The 21502-nt window shown below is 43.9% G+C and overlaps 1 non-coding gene across 1 annotated transcript; it reads right to left on the reverse strand.

Annotated features, from left to right (window-relative positions):
• Positions 1–10194: 10194 nt before the first annotated feature.
• On the reverse strand, positions 10195–10268 carry trnat-agu (transfer RNA threonine (anticodon AGU)). Its single transcript has one exon. It is a non-coding gene; the product is annotated as a tRNA-Thr (tRNA).
• Between the last annotated feature and the right edge of the window lie 11234 nt (positions 10269–21502).

Raw genomic sequence — 21502 nt, forward strand, 5'->3', positions numbered from 1 at the left:
ACTTTTTCATGTCCCCTTCTAGCTCTCCTAAGTCCATTCTTCAGTTCCTTCCTGGCTACCTTGTAACCCTCTGGAGCCCTGTCTGATCCTTGCTTCCTCAACCTTAAGTAAGCTTCCTTCTTCCTCTTTACTAGCTGTTCCACATTTCTTGTCATCCAAGGTTCCTTCACCCTACCATCCCTTCCTTGCCTCATCGGGACAAACCTATCTAGCAGTCGCAGCAAGTGCTCCCTAAACAACCTCCACATTTCTGTCGTGCATTTCCCTGAGAACATCTGTTCCCAATTTATGCAACCCAGTTCCTGCCTAATAGCATTGTAATTCCCCCTCCCCCAATTAAATATTTTCCCATCCCGTCCGCTCCTGTCCCTCTCCATGACTACAGTAAAGGTCCGGGAGTTGTTATCACTATCACAGAAATGTTCTCCCACCGAGAGGTCTGCCACCTGGCCTGGTTCGTTGCCAAGCACCAAATCCAACATAGCCTCCCCTCTAGTCGGCTTATCTACATATTGAGTCAGGAAACCTTCCTGGACACACCTGACAAAAACTGCTCCATCCAAACTATTTGCACGAAGGAGGTTCCAATCAATATTAGGGAAGTTGAAGTCACCCATGACAACAACCCTGTTACTTCTGCACCTTTCCAAAATCTGCCTCCCAATCTGTTCCTCCGTGTCTCTGTTGCTATTGGGGGGTCTATAGAAAACTCCCAATAAACTGACTGCTCCTTTCCTGTTTCTGACTTCCATAATGACTCAGTAGACAAACCCTCCTCGATGACCTCCCTTTCTGCAGCTGTGATACTATCCCTGATTAACAATGCAACTCCCCCACTTCTTTTACCTCCCTCCCTATTCCTTTTGAAACATCCAAACCCGGGAACATCCAACATCCATTCCTGCCCCTGTGATCTCCAAGTGTCCGTAATGGCCACAACATCGTAGCTCGAAGTACTGATCCATGCTCTAAGTTCATCGCCCATATTCCTGACACTTCTTGCATTAAAATAGACACACTTCAACCCATCATACTGGCTGAAACTTTGCCCTGTCAACTGTCTAACCTTCCTCACAGACTCTCTGCACTCTGTATCTGCCTGTTCAACAGCTACCCCATTCACTGATCCGTAGCTCCGGTTCCCATACCTCTGCCAAACTAGTTTAAACCCTCCCGAAGAGCTCTAGCAAACCTCCCGCCCAGGATATTGGTGTCCCTCCAGTTCAGATGCAACCCGTCCTTCTTGTCCAGGTCCCACCTTCCCCAGAAGGTATCCCAATGATCCACATAACTGAAGCCCTCCCTGCTACACCAGCTCTGTAGCCACGTGTTCAGCTGCACTCGCTCTCTGTTTCTAGCCTCACTAGCACGTGGCACCGGTATCAATCCTGAGATTACTACTCTGCTCGTCTTGCCTTTTAGCTTCCAACCTAACTCCTATATTCGCTTTTCAGGTCCTCATCCCTTTTCCTAGCTATGTCATATGTACCACGACTTCTGGCTGCTCCCCCTCCCCTTTAAGAATCCGAAAGACTCGATCTGAGACATCCCTGACCCTGGCACCCAGGAGGCAACATACCATCCGGGAGTCTCGTTCGTGACCACAGAATCTCCTGTCTGTTCCTCTAACCATTGAATCTCCTATCACTATCGCTCTCCTATTCTCCACCCTTCCCTTCTGAGCCGCAGAGCCAGGCTCAGTGCCAGAGACCTGGCCGCTGTGGCTTTCCCCTGGTAGGTCCCCCCCCACAACCGTATACAAAACGGTATACTTATTCTTGAGGGGAACGGCCACAGGGGATCCCTGCACTGTGTGCCTATTCACTTTCCCTCCCCTGACGGTCACCCAGCAACCTTTATCCTGTGACTTAGGTGTCAGGACTTCCCTATAACTGCTCTCTATCATCCCCTCTGCCTCCCGCATGATCCGAAGTTCATCCAGCTCCAGCTCCCGTTCCCCAACGCGGTCTGTGAGGAGCTGGAGTTGGGTGCACTTCTCACAGGTGAAGTCAGCAGGGACACAAGTGGTGACCCTTACCTCCCACGTCCTGCAAGAGGAGTATGCAACTGCCCTAGCTTCCATCCCCTCTGCTCCAAATTGACGACAGAGAATTTAAAAAAAAAAGGAAAACCTTACCTTACCAAACCCTCGACACAAGAGTCCTTTCTTTTGGTTGGAGGAGGAGGATGGGTGGGAGACACGACACATGTAGTGTTTCGGGTTTAGCCACTGCCCGAATATATAAGTTCACTTACCCAGCAGTCCCCGTGTCCGCGTCCGCCGATTCATCAGGTAAGTACTTTATAGTGAAACGTACCTTCCCGGCTGCCCCCTGGCTCGCACTATCACCGCTACTGCTGATCAAAGGTGTTGCTGTAATAAAAACAGAAAATGCTGGAAATGCTCAGTAGGTCTGGCAGCATCTGTGCAGAGAGAAACAGTTAACAGTTCAGGTCTGTTTCCTTCGCTCACATTAACTTTGTTTCTTTCTCCACAGATGCTGCCAGACCTGCTGACTATTTCAAGCATTTTCTGTTTATGTTTCAGATTTCCAGCATCTGCAGTATTTTGCTTTTGTACGTGTGTTGCTATGTCTGGGACTGTTTGAGTGCAATGCTATTGCTTTATAAACAGCGTTGAAACAAACATTTATCTAGTTAACACACAGCACTAATACACAGCTGGATATAAACAGCAGCCTGCAGCAGAGGGTGCAGTGGAAGTTTATTAACACAAATAATTCACCAGCAATATATTTACTGCGATCCTCAATCACACCACCCTTCATCTTAACACGTTTTATTCTTCATTGACATCAACTTCTTGCTTCCAATAAACACTTCAATTTGGAACACAGCTTCCAAATCACCTTTATTCACAAACCCGAACACAAGCTGCAAATGCTGCAAACACACACCAGCCCAGACTTTCCCCTTTCTGTCAACCCATTCCTGCATCACTGCCTCTCCACCAACAGTTGCTGCTAGAATCATACAATCATAGAATGGCTAAAGCACAGAAGGAGGCCATTCGGCCTGACGAACCCATGTTGGCTCTCTGCTAAAGCAACTCACCTCGTCTCACTCCCCAGTCAGTTCAATGTCGGTGGTGGGAAAACTTCTCGAAAGAATAATTCGGGACAAAATTAATAGTCCCATGGACAAATGTGGGTTAATTCAGGAAAGACAGCATGGATTTCTTCAGGGAAAATCATGTTTAACTGTCCTGCTGGAGTTTTTTGATGAGGTAACAGCGAGGGATGATGAGGGCAATGCTGTTGATGTGGTCTACATGGACTTTCAAAAGGTCTGGCAGCATCTGAATGGTCACTGACCTGAAACATTAACTCTGTTTCTCTCTCCACAGATGTTGCCAGACCTGCTGAGTATTTCCAGCACTTTTTGTTTACATTTCGGATTTCTAGCATCTGCAGTATTTTGCTTTTATTGACTTTCAAAAGGAGTTTGATACAATGGAACACAACAGACTTGTGAACAAAGTTATAACTCATGGAATAAAAGGGACAGTAGTAACATGGACATGGAATTGGCTGAGTGACAGGAAACAAAGAGTAGTGATCAATGGATGTTCTTCGGGCGAGAGGAAGGTTTGTTGTGAAGTTCCCCAGGAGTCAGTGTTGGGACCCTTGCCTTTCCTGATATATATTAATGACCTAAACCTTGGTGTACAGGGCAGAATTTCAAAGTTTATGGATGATACGAAAATTGGAAGCATTGTGAATTTGTAGTAACAATTCTGTGATTCTGTGATTCCAATATTCAAGTCATTTATATATATGGTGGTCCTGACACTGACACTTGTGGACATCACTGTTCACCATCTTCCATTCTGAAAAACAACTAAATACCACAACTCGCTTTTCTTGATATTTCATACATTTTTTAATCTAAGCAGATACTGACCCTCCTATTCCAGGAGCCTGAGTTTTGTTACCCAGCCTTTTATGTGGTAGTTTGTCAAACGCTTTCTTAAAATCCATATAGACAACATCCATTGCTTTCCCTTCATCAACCATTCTGTTACTTCATCAGAAAAATCAGTTATTTATTAATAGATGCAGTACTGAAACAGGCCCTTCGGCCCATCAAGTCTGTGCCGACCAACAACCACCTAATTATACTAATCTGACATTAATCCCATATTCCCTATCACAGCCCCACCATTCTTCTCCCACCTCCCTGCACTGGGGGCAATTTACAATGGCCAATTTCCCGATCAATCTGCAAGTCTTTGGCTGTGCGAAGAAACCCACGCAGTCACAGGGAGAACTCGAACTGCGCACAGGGACTGAACACGGGTAGCTGGAGCTGTGAGGCTGCGGTGCTAAACACTGATCGCCCAAAATGACCGTGGCAGGACTCGAACCGACAATCTTCTGATAACCTTGTTAAATGCACCGAAGTTAGACGCCTTAGCCATTAGGCCACAAGGCCAATAAGGAAGAAGTAAAAAGGTGCTGAACCTCTCAGTTTTCGGTCTACCCAAACCAAGTTCAAGGCCTGAATAATGAACCGATTGCATCATTCGTTCTGTGAATAATACAATGATTTAATAGACAAAGTTTTGAAACATTCCTGCCCATAAATCTTGATAACAGAGAGTGTGTGGATCTCCTGACTCAGAATGTTTCATGGATACAGTCCTCAGATCCGACAAGGAACCCCTGAACATCCACAGTAAAGACAGTGTGGATGAGGAAATGTCAGAGCTGGGAGCTGAAACTCAGGGACGGCCGAGCTCTCCTGTCATTGAGCTTGTGTGTCTGCTCTGCTCGCCGCACTTCCGGCTCTACTTTGTTTCCAATGAAAAGATGAAAAGGGCCGTTCGGTTTTCCTCTCACTGACAGCGTGTTTCACTCGGGTTAATATAAACCGGGACTTTTGCTGCTGAAATGAATTCTGCAAGGTCCCAGCAAACACACCGGCTCCCTCCTTTCTCCCCTCTTTCTATCGGATTGTTTTACCAGGAGGGGCTCAATAATAACAAACCCCCTGCATGGAATGACCGCAAATTGAGCATCCAAATGGGGCAAGTGGGCAGCTTTCTGGGTTCTAGGTTCCCCCTACACCGCCCCTCCCTCCCTCCAGTCCAAGCCCCTCTTCACTTTCTTTGGGACTTTGATGAGGGTGAAATGGGGAAAGTTCCCATTGATATTTGAATGCTGAATTGCTGCAAAGATCTGCGCACGCGCGACATAACCCCGCCCCCCAGTGGGACGTCACAATGAGGAGTGGAGCGCATGCGCATCCTTCCCCAACCCAGTCTGTGAGGCCATTCACTCAATCAGGGGAAGATGCTTTAAATTAGCTGCGAATGGCGACTTCCCGGGCCCGGGGGAAGGGAACAAACAGCATCTGCTTCCAGCAGCCACTGCTTTGGGAGCGTGTCCGCAGATGTGCTCAGAGATTAGCATTGAGTGGTGGGAAGTTGAGGGGGAGTCGGGGAGTGTTTGTAACAGACACTGTGGAGCAGGAGCTGCTCCTGGAACATGGAGTGAGCCGGGGACACGGGGAAGGGAGAGTTCATTCTCGGACAGTGTCTGTACAGGCTCAGGGAGACACAATGGGAAGAAATCACTATTGAAAATCACTGACAATTTCACCACCCAAAGGAGAGGGAATTTTCCTGCTTTAGTTCCAGTCTCTCACTGTTTGTTGGATTGTGAACAGTGGGGGGAAAATAGCTGCAAAATAACGATGTGGACAGTTAGACAAAGAGCATTTATTGCAGATAACAGGTGAGAAGTGTGAAAGGCACATTTTAAATAGTGGCTGCTGGTTTTTTCGTTGAAATAGAAATGTGACTGTGTGAAGGTCACTGCTCTGTCGGACAGTCCCAGTCATTGAGCAGTTCAGGGCTTGTGTTGTTTCTGAATGTCACAAACGTCTTGTAAAACCACTGCAAACACCTGGTAAACAGAAGCTGAATACTGCAGTGCTGCAGTGGAGTCAGACACTGACACTGTTTGTGTTCCTGGTTTTCATTTCGCGATTGTTCATAATGATTATAATTGGGACGATTACATTGATCGTTTTTGTATCTTCTACCTCATCAATTCTTTCATTCCTGCAGGAAAATACATGAAGGAACCTGACTGGATGTGGTGATTCTTGGACACAAAGAAAAGTGCAGCGAGCTCGTTCCAACACACAGTCGGTACAGGATCACTCCCAAAGCACAGAGATACTGCCAGCTCATCAGTTCCACTGGAACAAATAAAAGTAGTCAGACAGACACTGATCCCAAAATCGAGAGACACATTTTCAATCCAACAGTCAAACAACAGCAGGACAGACAGAAGTTGTTTCCATTTCACTCCAATTCAGTACAGCTGACAGGTTGATACATCAATCACAGTATAAAAACAAACTCACTATCAGATCTAAATAAAGTCTGTCACCATGGTTACATTTTAAATATAAAACTTGAAACAGAACAGACACAATTTACCTCATTGAAAGGTACAGAATGAATGCAAGGAGGCTTCAAGGGGATTTGGACAGGGTAAGTGAATGGGCAAGAACATGGCAGATGGAATATAATGTAAATAAGTGTGAAGTTCTCCACTTTGGTAGAATAAACAGAAAGACAGAGTATTTCTTAAATGGTGAGAGGTTGAGAAGTGTCGATGTCCAAAGGGACCTGGGTGTCCTTGTTCATGAGACACTAAAAGCTGGTGTGCAGGTGCAGCAAGCAATTAGGAAGGCAAATGGTATGTTGGCTTCATTGAAAGCGTATTTGAGTACATGGTTAAACATGTATTGCTTCAATTGTATAAAGTCTAGCTGAGACTGCACCTGGAGTATTCTGTACTATTTTGGTTTCCTTATTGAAGGAAGGATAGACTTGTCACAGAGGGAGTGCCACAGAGATTCACCAGACTAATCCCCTGGGATGGTGGGATTGTCTTATGATGAGAGACTGCAGAAACCGGGCCGAAATTCTCTGGAGTTTCGAAGAATGAAAGGTGATCTCATTGAAACTTACAAAATTCTTATGGGGTGTGACAGGGTAGATATGGATAGGATGTTTCCTCTGTCTAGTGAGTCCAGAACAAGGGGACACAGTCTCAGAATAAGGGCAGGCCATTTGAGACTGAGATGAGCAGGAATTTCTTTACTCAGAGGGTGAGAAATCTGTGGAATTCTTTATCCCAGTGGGCTGTGGAAGATCAATCATTGAACATATTCAAGACAGAAATCGATAGATTTCTAAATACTAACGGGATCAAGGGATATGGAGATAGCAGGGAAAAATGGCGTAGAGATAGATGATCAGTCACGATCTGTTTGAATATTGGAGCAGGCTTGATGGGCTGAATGGTCTAATGCCCCAATTTCCTATCATCCTTTGAATCCCAATAATGTACATCAGAACGTTAGACCAAGTTATGCATTACATACCAGTTCAAAAATCCCACAGAGATTAAGACTGAAAGATACAGTATCAATTCCATTACTACAAAATGAAGGACTTGGAGCTTGCAGACCAGCCCATGTATAAGATTGAAAGTTATATTTTCATTCACAATCGTTTTCACAGAGCTAAATATTGAATACCAATCCACAACTTGTACAGGACTACCAAATAAAACCTACAACTGTAAAATACAGTTAATCCATATTTTGAATTAAACACAAGGCAAATAAATATTGATACATTAAGAGAATTGGAAACAGTGAGAGCAGAGTGGAGCATAAAGAGCCCAGGAGAGGGAGCATGAGTTCACTCGGAGAGCAGGGAACAGTGAGAGCAGGCGTCAAAAAAGGCAAAGGAATCCACAATTAATGGGAGAACACTGAATGGTGCAGAGGAAGTGAGGGACGTTGGAGTGAATGTCCACAGATCCCTGAAGTAGCAGTACAGGTCAATAAGGTGGTTCAGCAGGTATATGGAATCCTTTCCTTTATTAACTGAGGTATGGAATGTAAGGGTGACCTGGGTGTCCATGTCAATAAGTCACTGACAGTTAACATGCAGGTGCAGCAAGCAATTAGGAAGGCTAATAGTATGTTAGCCTTTATCACAAGAGGATTTGAGTACAGGAGTAGTGAATTCTTGCTTCAATTGTATAGAACCTTGGTTAGACTGCACTTGGAGTACTGTGTACAGTTTTGGTCTCCTTACCTTACGCAGGATATTATTGCCATGGAGGGAGTTCAATGAAGGTTCATCAAACTTGTTCCTGGGATGGTGGGATTGTCCTATGAAGAGAGATTGGGGAAACTGGGGCTGTATTCTCTAGAGTTTTGAAGAATGAGAGGTGATCCCATTGAAACCCACAAAATATTGAAAGGACAGTGAGGGTAGATGCAGCTAAGATGTTTCCCCTGGTTGGGGAGTCGAGAACCAGGGGACGCAATTTCAAAATAAGGGGGAAGCTCCTTAGGACAGAGATGAGGAGAAATTTCTTTACTCGGAGGGTTGTGAATCTTTGGAATTCTGTACACCAGAGGGCTGTGGAAGCTCAGTCATTGAGTATGTTTAAAGCAGAGATTGATAGATTTCTAAATACAAATGACATAAGGGAATATGAGGAAAGTGTGGGGAAAAAGGGCATTGAAGTGGATGATCAGCCATGATCATATTGAATGGTGGGGTAGGCTCGATGGGCTGAATGGCCGACTCCTGCTCCTATGTTTCGATGTTCCTAATTCCACATGATCGGCGAGACACAGCCTCAGGCCGACTTGTCGGGTGTTGCAAACAGATAACACTGCTTCTGATCTTCACCAGAACAGAGAGTGAGATGTAACATTGATCATCAAACAAACTGTGAGAGAATACAACAGAATAAAACACATGGAGAGACATTGTGGAATAACAAATAGATTTGATTGGAATGTTGAATTTTGATTGGAATGGATAAAACACCAGAAACAGCAGATGAAATTGGGATTCTCATCATCATATTGATCTGAAACAGAAAAGAGAAACTGATGGGAAGAAGGAAGAATGGAACTGTTCAGTTTTTTTGAGTTTTTCACTCACCCATGAAAGCTGATTAAAAAAAGATGCAAATAACAGAGAATTTCACCAAAAAGGGAGATTAAATGCTGCCGAAACCTTGGATCGAAGGATGCCCCAACAGATCACCTGTTTAACTGTCTCCTCACTGGGGGATTTCAATCAGTGAGCAATATTATTCTCTACCTTTTTTTTGTTAAATGAACCCAGAACTGTCACTTGGAGTTAATATCTGCATTCCGACTCCTGAATATTTTCTGGACACATTTCCTGCTGAAAGAACGAAGAACTCTTTTCTAATTTACACAATACTATATACACATTCATCAAACCTCTTAAGCTAGCATCCTTGGTGCTGCTCTCTCTTCTCCCAAACCTCATCTCATGTGACTGTTACATCACCACTCTGACAGTGGGAGGGGTTGATCCCACTGTCTTCAGCATTAACCCTTTACATCCTTATACTACACTGTCTGTCCAAACAAATGGGTGGAGGGAACTTCCTTCATTTATTCAAACACTTGAAAATCAACTCAAAGCCATCAGAGAGAGAGAGAGAGAGAGAGAGAGAGAGTGTGTCAGAGCACTTCCTGCATCCAGTCCTGACCCTGTCACACTCAGCAGCTGCTCACCCAGACCCCACTCTCATCAACACTGAACATTGTTACAGAGACCCTTCAAATAATGTTTATAAAAGGCGGAAAAATTCAAAGTTCATCGCAGCCGGATTGAATGGAACAAAGTTTAATATCTTCTCACCGTCTCTCAATACCCACGAGACATAGGTTTTCTTATTTGGTTCCTTTGATTTTTCTTGTTCCTGATTGACAAATATTCCAAACCTCGGATCAACCCTCCCACTTGCGTCATGTCCCCAGTCTCGGTTAAAAGCAACACATAACGACACAAACACTCTGAAATATACAACTCAGTCACACATTCCTTCTGTGAGATTAATGTCGAGCTGTTTTCCAGATTGAATGTAACCGTGAACAAATTTGTATCAAAGAAGTTGCCTTTGGCGTATCAGCACTGAATTTCTGGACAAGGAGGAACAGCCATTCCCAACTCACATCCTTCACAAAGGCTGTTTTCTCCTGTGACTGAAATTCATCATGTAATTTGAATTCCAAGTTCAAGTTCACAAAACCGAGATATAAATGATTGATAAGGAAACTTCTAAAGCATATCACAAATGTGAAATAAGGCTCTGCTGGGAGTTGAACCCAGTCTCTTCTGTTTACTAGACAGGTGCTTTAACCAACTAAGCTACAGAGCCAGATCACAAATGATTGCGTCGTTGAAATCAGAGGAGGATCTGTTTATTCTCATCACACTTCTCCACTGGTCACAACATATTTTAACTTTTCCTACTTACTGATACAGTCATATACTCTATTTTTCCCAAAACTGAGAATGGAGGTGGAGGGGCGACATGATAGAGGTTGACAAAGTTATGAGTGGCAGAGACAGAGTGGATAGTCAGAAGCTTTTTCACAGGGTGGCAGAGTCAGTTACGAGGGGACATAGGTTTAAGGCGAGAGTGGCAAAGTTTAGAGGGGATATGCGAGGCAAGTTCTTTACACAGAGGGTGGTGAGTGCCTGGAACTTGCTGTCGGGGAAGGTGGTGGAAGCAGGGAAGATAGCGATGTTTAAGACGCATCTTGACAAATACATGAATAGGATGGGAAGAGAGGGATACGGTCCCCTGAAGTGCAGAAGGTTTTAGTTTAGACAGGCATCAAGATCGGCGCGGGCTTGGAGGGCCGAATGGCCTGTTCCTGTGCTGTACTGTTCTTTGTTTATAGATGTGGTCACCCCACAGCTTAAGTGTATGCAGGGAGAGAGGGAATGGGTGACCACCAGGCAGTCAAAAAGAATCAGGCAGGTAGTGCAGGACACCCCGAGTGCGTCTCACTCTCCAGCAGGTATTCAGTTCTGAATACAGAGGACAATGATGCTTCACCTGGGGAGTGCAGCCGGAGCCAAGTCCATGACACCATGGGTGACTCAGCTGCAAAGGGGAGTACAGGGAAGACTGGAAAAGCCATAGTGATAGGTGATTCAATCGTCAAGGGAACAATCAGGTGTTTCTATGGCCACAGACGTGAATCCAGGAATGGAGTGTTGGCTCCCGGGTGCCAGGGTCAAGGATGTCATTGAGCAGTTACAGAGCATCCTGAAGGGGGAGGGTGAACAGCCAGCAGTGGTAGTCCACATCAGAACCAACAACATAGGTAGATATAAGGATGTTGTGCTGCAGTCAGAACTTAGGGAGTGAGGTAAGAAATTAGCAAGCAGGACATCAAAAGTAATAATCTCCGGATTACTCCCAGTGCCACGTGCAAGTGAGTACAGGAATAGATGGATAAGACAGATGAATGTACAGGAATAGATGGATAAGACAGATGAACGTGTGGCTGGAAAAATGGTGCAGGAGGGAGGACTTTAGATTTTTGGGACAGGTTGGACGGGTTGCACCTGAACCGAGCCAGGACGGAGTTCCTTGCAGGATGTTTTGCTAGTGCTGTTGGGAAGGGTTTAAGCTAGTTTGGCAGGGAGATGGGGACTGGAAGGTAGAGTCAGATGGGACAAAATCAGAAATAAAAATGGCAGGCAGAAAATTAATGGAGTCTGGAAGAGAGAGGAAACACTGATTAGAAAATTCAAAACAAAAAATGTTGGCAGTGCTCAAGGATATCTAAATCAATGCAAGGAGTATAGCAAATGAAGCAGATGAGCTCAGGGCACAGTTAGACACATGGCAGTATGATATCATAGCTATTACAGAAACATGGCTAAAGGAGGGACAGGCATGGCAGCTCAATTTTCCTGGTTACAGGGTTTTCAGACGTGAGAGGGAAGGGGATAAAAAAGGAGGGGGAGTGGCAATTTTGGTCAAAGAAACTATTACAGCTGTGAGGAGGGATGATATGTTGGAAGGTTTTTCAAATGAGACCGTATAGATTGAGCTGAGGAACAAAAAAGAAGCAATCACACTGCTGGGAGTGCACTATAGACCCCTAAACAGTCAGAGGGAGATGGAAGAGCAGATATGTAGGCAAATCGCTGAGAAGTTCAAGAACAATAGGGCAGTAACAGTGGGGGATTTGTACCACCCAAACATTAACTGGGATACTTTTTGTGTGGAGGGAATTGAGGGAGCAGAATTCTTGAGGTGCATTCAGGAGTACTTTTTTAGCCAATATGTAGCAAGTCCAACAAGAGAGGGTGAAGTTTTAGACTTAGTTTTAGGAAATGAAGAGGGGCAGGTGGAAGGAGTGGCAGTGGGACAGCATTTTGGTGGTAGTGATCATAATTCAGTCAGTTTTAATATAATTATGGAAAGGACAAGGACAGAACAGGAGTTAGAGTTCTCAGTTGGGGCAAGACCAACTTTACTAAGCTGGAGAGTGATTTACCGAAAGTGGACTGGAAACAGGTACTTGACGGTAAATCAGTGTCACAGCAGTGGGAAGAATTCAAAGGGGAGATTCAAGGGGTTCGGAGTCAACATGTTCCCACAAAGAAAAAGGGTGGGAAGGCCAAATCTAGAGCCCCATGGATGTCAAGGAGTTTACAGGTATAATAAGGCAGTAAAGGAAAGTTTATGCCCAACACAGAGAACTGAATACTACAGAAAGCCGAGAGGAGTATAGAATGTGGAGGGGGGAAATCAACATTGAAATTCGGAAAGTTAAGCGAGAGCATTAAAGAATATTGGCAATCAAAATCATGGTGAACCCAAAGATGTTTTATCAATACATTGAGAGTAAAAGGATAAATAAGGAAAGAGTAGGGCACAGAAAAGACCAAAAAGGTAACCTATGTGCAGAGCAGAAGATGCTGACATTGTTCTGAATAAATGCTTTGCATCTGTCTTCACAAAAGAGGGGGAAGATGCATATATTGTAGATAAGGAAGAGGGGTGTGAAGTATGGATATGATTCATACAGAGGGAGAGAGGACATATTAATGGGATTAGTGTGTATGAAAGTTGATAAATCACGAGCGCCGGATGGAATGCACCTCAGGCTGTTAAAAAGAAGCAAGAGAGGAAATAGCAGAAGAGCTGATCATCATTTTCCAGACCTCACTGGATACAGGTGTGGTGATGGAGGATTGGAGGACTGCTAACGTTGTACCTTTGTTTAAAAAGGGAGTGAGGGAGACCAAATAATTACAGGCCAGTCAGTCTAACATCAGTATTGGGCAAATTATTGGAATCTATTCTGAGAGACAGAATAAAATGTTACTTCGAAATGCACAGATTAATCAAGGATAGTCAGCATTGGTTTGTTAAGGGAAGACCTTGTCTGCCCAACTTGATCGAAATTTTGAAGAATTAAGAAGGAAGATAGATGAGGGAAGTGCAGTTGATGTAGTCTACATGGATGTAAATGTAGGGGGTATGAGTTTGCAGATGGCACAAAGATTGGCTGTGTGGTAAATAGCAAGGAGGATAGCTGTAGGCTGCAGGAAGATCTTCATGGTCTGGTCAGATGGGCAGAAAAATGGCAAATAGAATTCAATTCAGAAGTGTGAGTTGCTGCATTTGGGGAGGTCAAACAAGGCAAAGGAATACACAATTAATGGGAGAGTACTGAGAGGTGTAGAGGAAGTGAGGGACGTTGGAGTAAATGCCCACAGATCCCTGAAGGTAGCAGGACAGGTCGATAAGGTGGTAAGAAGGCATATGGAATCCTTTCCTTTATTAGCCGAGGTATAGATTTAAGAGCAGGGAGGTTATGCTGGAACTGTATAAATCATTAGTCAGGCCACAATGAATACTGTATGCAGTTCTGATCACCTTATTACAGAAAGGATGTAATTGCACTAGAGAGGGTACAGAGGAGATTCACGAGAATGTTGCCGGGATTGGAAAAATGCAGCTATGAGGAAAGACTGGATAGGCTGAGGCTGTTCTCCTTGGCACAGAGAAGGCTGAGGAGAAATCTCATTGAAACATACAAAATTTTGAGGTGCCTGGATAGAGTTGAAGTGAAGGGCCTATTTACCTTTGCAGAGAGGTCAGTGACGAGGGGAAATAGATTTAAAGTGATTGGTAGAAAGATTACGGGGGAGATGAGGAAAAGTTTTTTTCAGCCAGAGGTTGGTGGGGGTCTGGAACTCACTGCCTCAATTCATTCAAAAGAAGTTTGGATATACATTCAAGTGCTGTAATCTGCAGGGCTACAGACCAAATGCTAGAAGGTGGAATTAGAATGGGTGGAAAGTTTTTCATCTGGCACAGACACGATGGGCCAAGTGGCCTCTTTCTGTGCCTTAAACTTTCTTTGATTCTATGATACTATAATTACCCAGCTGTTGTAATGGAAATTGAACTTGTTTCTCTGGACCATTAGTGGAGGCTTCAGGATTACTCGTCCTGTAATGTCACCACAAAACCACCATACCGCTGTATGAGATTTTTTACTGGTTTGTTCTGTGGATTTCAGTCTACACAAATGGAATTGATAATCTATTTCACTCTGATAATGTTTGAGATGTTTTTGGCTGGTAAATAATGTGTATCTCAGTCGACTGTATTTTTAAATTCCGCAGTCTGGGTGAGTTCAGACATCTAATTTACATCACAGTTTGCACTTTCTATCAGCATTACTTAATCTAATACTGTTTTATTTTTGGACTGGCAATGTTTAGATCAATCTACACTCATGGAATTGATACTGTATTTCAGTTTGATATTGTATGAGTTTTTAGAATGGTATATAATATTTAGATCAATCTACACTAATGGAATTGATTCTGTATCTTTCCATTTCACAGTGTGAGTGAGTTCTGAACTGGTATCTAATTTGTGTCTCAGGTTACAATATCTTTCAGCACCTTAGAAACTTTCACTGTAATGAATGTTGGACTTGTATGTAACTTGTATCTCAGGGGACACGATGGGGATGTTTAAACATCCTTTATCATGAATGGATGTGAGCCTTGAGTATGGTATTTAATTTAAATCTCAGGGTACAGCATTACAAGAGATTCTGTGCCATTCAATCAATACCGTGTGCCAATTCTATCTGATATTTAATTGATAGCGAAGTCTGCATTATATTTAGATTGACACATTGTATTTCAATCTGTTAATGAGGGTGACTTTGACCTGGGATTGATGTATCTGACTGTCAATGGGACTGAATTGGGGTGAAATGGAAACAACTTATTTTTCTCCTGCTTTGTTTGATTGTTGGATTGAAAATGTGTCTCTGGAACTCGGGATCAATGTGGGCCTGACTACTTCTGCAGTCTGAGACTAGGGAACTGATGAACTGTCTATCCCTCTGTACTCTGAGTGATAATGTACCTACTGTGTGTGAGAGGAGCTGGCTGCACTGTTCCTTGTGCCTCGAGTGCAGCAACCATCACATTCATCACGATACCTTCAAGTATGTGCCTGTATGAAGAAAAAATATGTCTTAACTCAAGAACAGGGGAGGTGCAAAATATCAAAGAGGTGAATTTAATTTCGCAATTAATAATCATTAAAAACACCCACAAATGAAAACCAGTGTCAGTATCTGTCTCCACTGAAGTACTGAAGCTCCCAGCTCCTGCATCACAAGTATTCTGGGCAGATCCATCTAGACAAAACACTGCACTGGGATCGTCCCAACTTCTCTATGCTCTACACATATTTCCAGCCACCCTGCTTCATATGCACAAATAAACAAAAATAAAGCCCATTCTGTATATCCCTCAATTCCTTTCTTCCCATACAGTTGTTCCACCTCCCCTTAAATGCATCAATACTATTTGCCTCGACCTCTCCCTGTGGTTGCAAATTCCAGATTCTAACCACTCACTACGTAAATACATTTTTCATGAATTCCTCATTGGTTTTATGAATGTCGATTTTATATTTTTGGCTCGTTTCAGACACCACAAGTGGAAACGTGTCTCTGTGTATTCTATAAAAGCCCTTCACTATTTCCTCACTTTTTTCATTTGTTAGTGTGATGTAGGCATCACTGGCTATGCCAGCATTTATTGCCCATTCCAAATTGCCCTTGACAAAGTGGTGGTGAGCTGCCTTCTTGAGCCGCTGCAGTCCTTGAGCCGCAGGAATTCCAGCAGTGCTGTTTGGAAGGGAGTTCCAGGATTTTTACCCAGCGACAGTGAAGGAATGGTGATATAGTTCCAAGTCAGGATGGTGTGTGGCTTGGAGGGGAACTTGCAGGTGGTAGTGTTCCCATGCATCTGCTGCCCTTGTCCTTGTTGGTGGTGGAGGTTCTGGGTTTGGAAGGTACTGTCGAAGAAGCCTTGGTGTGATGCTGCAGTGCATCTTTTAGCTGGTACGCACTGCTGCCACTGTGCATCAGTGGTGAATGGAGTGAATATTGAAGGTGGTGGATGTGGGCAATCAAACAGGCTACTTGAGTGTTGTTGGAGCTGCCTTCATCCAGGCAAGTGGACAGTATTCCATCACAATCCTGACTTGTGTCTTGTGAATGGTGGACGGATGTGGGGAAACAGGAGGTCAGTTACTCGCCGCAGAATTCGTAGCCTCTGACCTGCTCTTGCAGTCACAGCATTTATATGGTTGGTCCAGTTCAGTTTCTGGTCTATGGTAACCAATGGTCAATGTTAATGGTGGGGGATTCAGTGATGGTAATGCCATTGAACATCAAGGGGAGATGATTAGATTCTCTCTTGTTTGAGATGGTCATTGCCTGGCACTTATCTGATGCCAATGTTACTTGCCACTTATCAACCCAAGCCTGGACGTTGTCCAGGTCTTGCTGCATCTGGACACGGGCTGCTTCAGTATCTGAGGAGTCATGAATGGTGCTGAACATTGTGCAATCATCAGAAAACATCCACACTTCTGGCCTTGTGATGGAGGGAAGGTCATTGATGCAGCTGCTGAAGATGGTTGGGCCTAGAACACCTCTCTGAGGAATTCCAGCTGTAATGGCCGGAGACTGAGATGATTAACCTGAACAACCACAGCCATCTTCCTTAGTGCCAGGTATGACTGCAAACAGCAGAGCATTTTGCCCTGATTTCTATTTACACTGGTTTTGCTAGGGCTGCCTTGTTGCCATGCACGTCAAAGGCTGCCTTGATGTCAAGGGCAGTCACTCTCACCTCACAGAGCCCCATCTCTGGGCAAAAAGTCTCACTTCTCAAGGGATGTCTCGAGAAGACACAGTGGCGCAGTGGTTAGCACCGCAGCCTCACAGCTCCAGAGACCCCGATTCGATTCTGGGTACTGCCTGTGTGGAGTTTGCAAGTTCTCCCTGTGTCTGTGTGGGTTTTCCCAGGGTGCTCCGGTTTCCTCCCACAGCCAAAGACTTGCAGGTGATAAGTAAATTGGCCATTGTAAATTGCCCCAAGTGCAGGTAGGTGATAGGGAATAAGGGATTACTGTCGGGTTAGTATAAATGGGTGGTTGTTGGTCGGCACAGACACAGTGGGCCGAAGAGCCTGTTTCAGTGCTGTATCTCTAAATAAATAAAAAAATGCAATGTTTCTTTAACTCTAAAATAAAAGCAAAAGTCTGTAGATGCTGGAAATCTGAAATAAACAAAAATGCTGGAAATACTCAGCAGTTTAGGCAGCATTTGTGGAGGGAGAAACACAATTAACATTTCAGGTCTGTGTCCTTTCATTTTACAATATGTTTTATGTCCTGGTAGATAACAGTGCATTCAGTTTGCAGTAATGGAATTAATACTGTGTCTTCCAGCCTGACTATTTGTGAGATTTGTGGAGTGGTGTGTGACATGTAGCTCAGTCTGCAGTCTGGTTACATTATTGAGATTAATTCTGTACTTTACAATCGGGTACTGTTTGTCTGTTCTATCTGACATTGAATTTGTAGTTCAGGCTGCTGTCTTGTGAGAGTGACACAGTGCCTTGCAATCTGACAGTGGATGTGATTTTGGACTGGGATTGATGTATCTACCTGTCAGTGGGACAGAGTTGGGGTGAAATGGAAACAACTTCAGTCTGTCATGCTCTGTGTGACTGTTGGATTGACTGTTAGTCTCTGGAACTTGGGATCAGTGCCAGTCTGACTAGTACTGCTGGCAGTGATTGTGGAACTGATGTTTCTTTTCTCTCTGAATGATACTGTACTTACTGTGTGTGAGGAGCCGGCTGCACTTCCCCTTGTGCTGAGGCATCATTATATTTATTCTACTTCCTTCAAGTATTTGCCTGTAGAAAGAAAAAGTATTTATTATAATTCAGGAAGAGGTGTGGTGGAAGTGACAAGAGAGACCAAAACAATCTTTGAATGAATAATCATTGTGAACAATCACAAAGGAAACCCAGCAATACAAACAGAGTCAGTGTCTGATTCCACTGCAGTCCTTCAGCCCCCAGCTACTGCATACCAGGGGCTTTGGCCGTTTTACAACAATTAAATGACATCCAGACATAATCCGCTGGGCCATGAATGGGAATGACCGACGGAACAGGGACTTTTACACAGGTCAGATTTCCAGTTCCCGCTCCCATGGTCTAACCGTTTAGTCGAAACCAAACAGCTGCTGTTCAAAATGTGTCCTTCACACTTCTCACCTGGTGCCTATAATAGATTCTCTTTGTGTAAATCTCCACATCCTGACTGTCCGCTTCTGTTTCCACACTTCACTGTCCAATAACAAGAAACTGTGGGAACAGGCTGGATCGCTCTCTTTGCGCTGGCACGGACATGATGGGCCGAATGGCCTCATTCTGCGCCGGAAATTTTCCATGTTTCTGTTTGCTGAATTGTTGCCGGAATCTGCGCCTGCGCTCCCCTCCCCCAGCACTGCCTGTGAGCGGAAGAAGATGGTTTAAAACAGCCGCGAATGGAGAGATCCCGGTCCCGGGGGAAGGGAGCAAACAGCAGCCTCCTTCCAGCAGCACATCGCTTTGGGAGCGTGTCCGCAGACTGACTCAGAGATCACTATCGAGTCCAGGGCAAGTTCAGGGGCAGGCGGGGGCTGTTTGTAAGAGGTGGAATGGAGAATCAACTGGTCCCGGAACATGGAGTGAGTGGGGGAAGGGAGAGGCCATTCTCAGGCTGTGTTGCGACGGGGAAAGGAGACAGAATGGGAAGAACCTGTTACTGCAGTGCAGTCAAACAATGATAATATTTGTATGACTGGGCTTCCTTTGTGGGGGCTCATTATTATTCGAGAGATTAAATTCATTAAAATCCTGTATCTTCTATCTCACCTGTATTTTAGTTATAAACATACTTTTGTTCAAACAGACAAATAATTGAATGAACCAGAATAAATGTGATGTTTCCTCCTCCAAGTTACAAGGAAGAGTGTCACCAGCTCCTTCTCACACACAGTCCGGACATTATCACTCACAGAGCGCAGAGACACAGACAGGTCATCAGTTCCACAGTCTCAGACAGCAGAAATAGTTCCAGAGACACATTTTCAATCCATCTATCCAACAGAACAGGAGAGACAGACGTTGTTTCCATGTCACCCCAACTCAGTACCACTGACAGGTAGATACATAAATCCCAGCCCAAATTCTCACCCACTATCAAATTATCAGTGTGTCAATCCCACAATAGTGCAACCTCAGCTACAAATTAAATACACAAAGAACTGACACATGGTTCCCTTTTCAAAGTTACAGAATTAAGGGCGGCGCAGTGGTTAGCACCGCAGCCTCACATCTCCAGCGACCCGGGTTCAATTCTGGGTACTGTCTGTGTGGAGTTTGCAAGGTCTCCCTGTGTCTGCGTGGGTTTCCTCCTGGTGCTCTGGTTTCCTCCCACATGACCAAAAGATTTACAGGTTGATAGGTAAATTGGCCATGATAAATTGCCCCTAGTATAGGTAGGTGGTAGGGAAATATAGGGACAGGTGGGGATGTGGTAGGAATATGGAATTATTGTAGGATTAGTATAAATGGGTGGTTGATGGTTGGCACAGACTCGGTGGGCCGAAGGGCCTGTTTCAGTGCTGTATCTCTAAACTAAACTAATATAATCTGAGATTCAAGTTAAATACCAGCCCAAGATTTACACATGTTATCAGTTTATTATCAGTATTAATTCCCATAATGTGTCCAGACATATACATTAGATACAAGTCCAAATCTAAAATGCATAATCAGATTGAGAGATTCTGAAATATCGTATAACCTGAGATACAAACTCAGATTCCAGTTTAAAACTCATCCGGATTGTGAAACTAAAAGATACATTATAAATTTGATGAGTTTAGTCTGAGCTATAAATTACATACCAGTCCTAAAACCTCATAGTGTCAGATGGAAGATACTGTACAATTCCAGACTGAGCTCATTTTACACACAAGTCCAAGATTCTCCCTCAGAGTCAGACTGAATGGCATTGATCAAATTGATTAGTACAGCCTGAGTTACACTTGCACATCAATCCTGTATCAGATTGAAAGATACATTATCTTTCACTATTATGTTCACAGTGACAGATATTTAATACTTGGCAAAACTTCAAACATATTGTCTGCTTAAAACCGACCACATCTGTGGCCTGTTGCTGTGCTGACATTTTATGCAGAATGAATCCAGACTTGCAAACAGTCCCAGGGACGGAAGGTTATATAATGAATCCCCCACTCACACAGAGTACCAGATACTGACAGATAAAGTGATGCTGAAACACATGCTCAGTGCCAGATGCTGAAAAGTATAGGTTGATTATTGCACTCACTCACAGTACCTCAGCCCGAGTCATCTAAAGCAACCTAACACACAAATAGTAGCACTGAGAGATTGAGAAAGAGTCCAAAACTCACATGGAGTACCAGACACTGACAGATACAAACTGAAAACTGCACGCACATGGATATAGGATTGGCTAACTCACAGAAAAGAGAGTGGGGATAAATGGAGCATATTCAGATTGGCAAACTGTAACTAATGGAGTGCCACAGGTACAGTGCTGGGGCCTCAACTATTTATGGTCTATATTAATAACTTGCATGAAGGGACCAAGTATATTGTTGCCAAATTTGTAGATGGTACAAAGATAGGTAGGAAAGCAAGTTGTGAGGAGGACACAATGTGTCTGTGAAGAGATATAGAAAGGTTAAGTCAGTGGGAAAACATTTGGCAGATGGAGTATAATATGGGGAAATGTGAGATTGTCTACTTTGGCAGGTAGAATAGAAAAACAGAATATTATTTATATGGAGAGAGACTGCAGAATGCTGCTGTACCAAGGAATCTGGGTGTCCAGGTACATGAATTACAAAAATGTTAGCATGAAGGTATAGCAAGTAATTGGCATTTTTAGCAAGGGGAATGGAGTATAAATGTAAGGAAGTTTTGCCATAACTTTAAAGGGCATTAGTGACATCCCAACCCCATACAGTTTTGGTCTCCTTACATAAGGAGGAATATACTTGCATTGGAATCACTTCAAAGAAGGTTCACTCGGCTGATTGCTGGGATGTTTGATTGTCTTAAGAGAAAAGGTTGAGCAGGCTGGGTCTATACTCATTGGAGTTTAGAAGATTGAGAGGTGATCTTATTGAAACCTGCAAG

Source organism: Heterodontus francisci, unplaced genomic scaffold (genome assembly GCF_036365525.1).
Source record: "Heterodontus francisci isolate sHetFra1 unplaced genomic scaffold, sHetFra1.hap1 HAP1_SCAFFOLD_58, whole genome shotgun sequence".
In the NCBI taxonomy this organism is placed as follows: Eukaryota; Metazoa; Chordata; class Chondrichthyes; order Heterodontiformes; family Heterodontidae; genus Heterodontus; species Heterodontus francisci.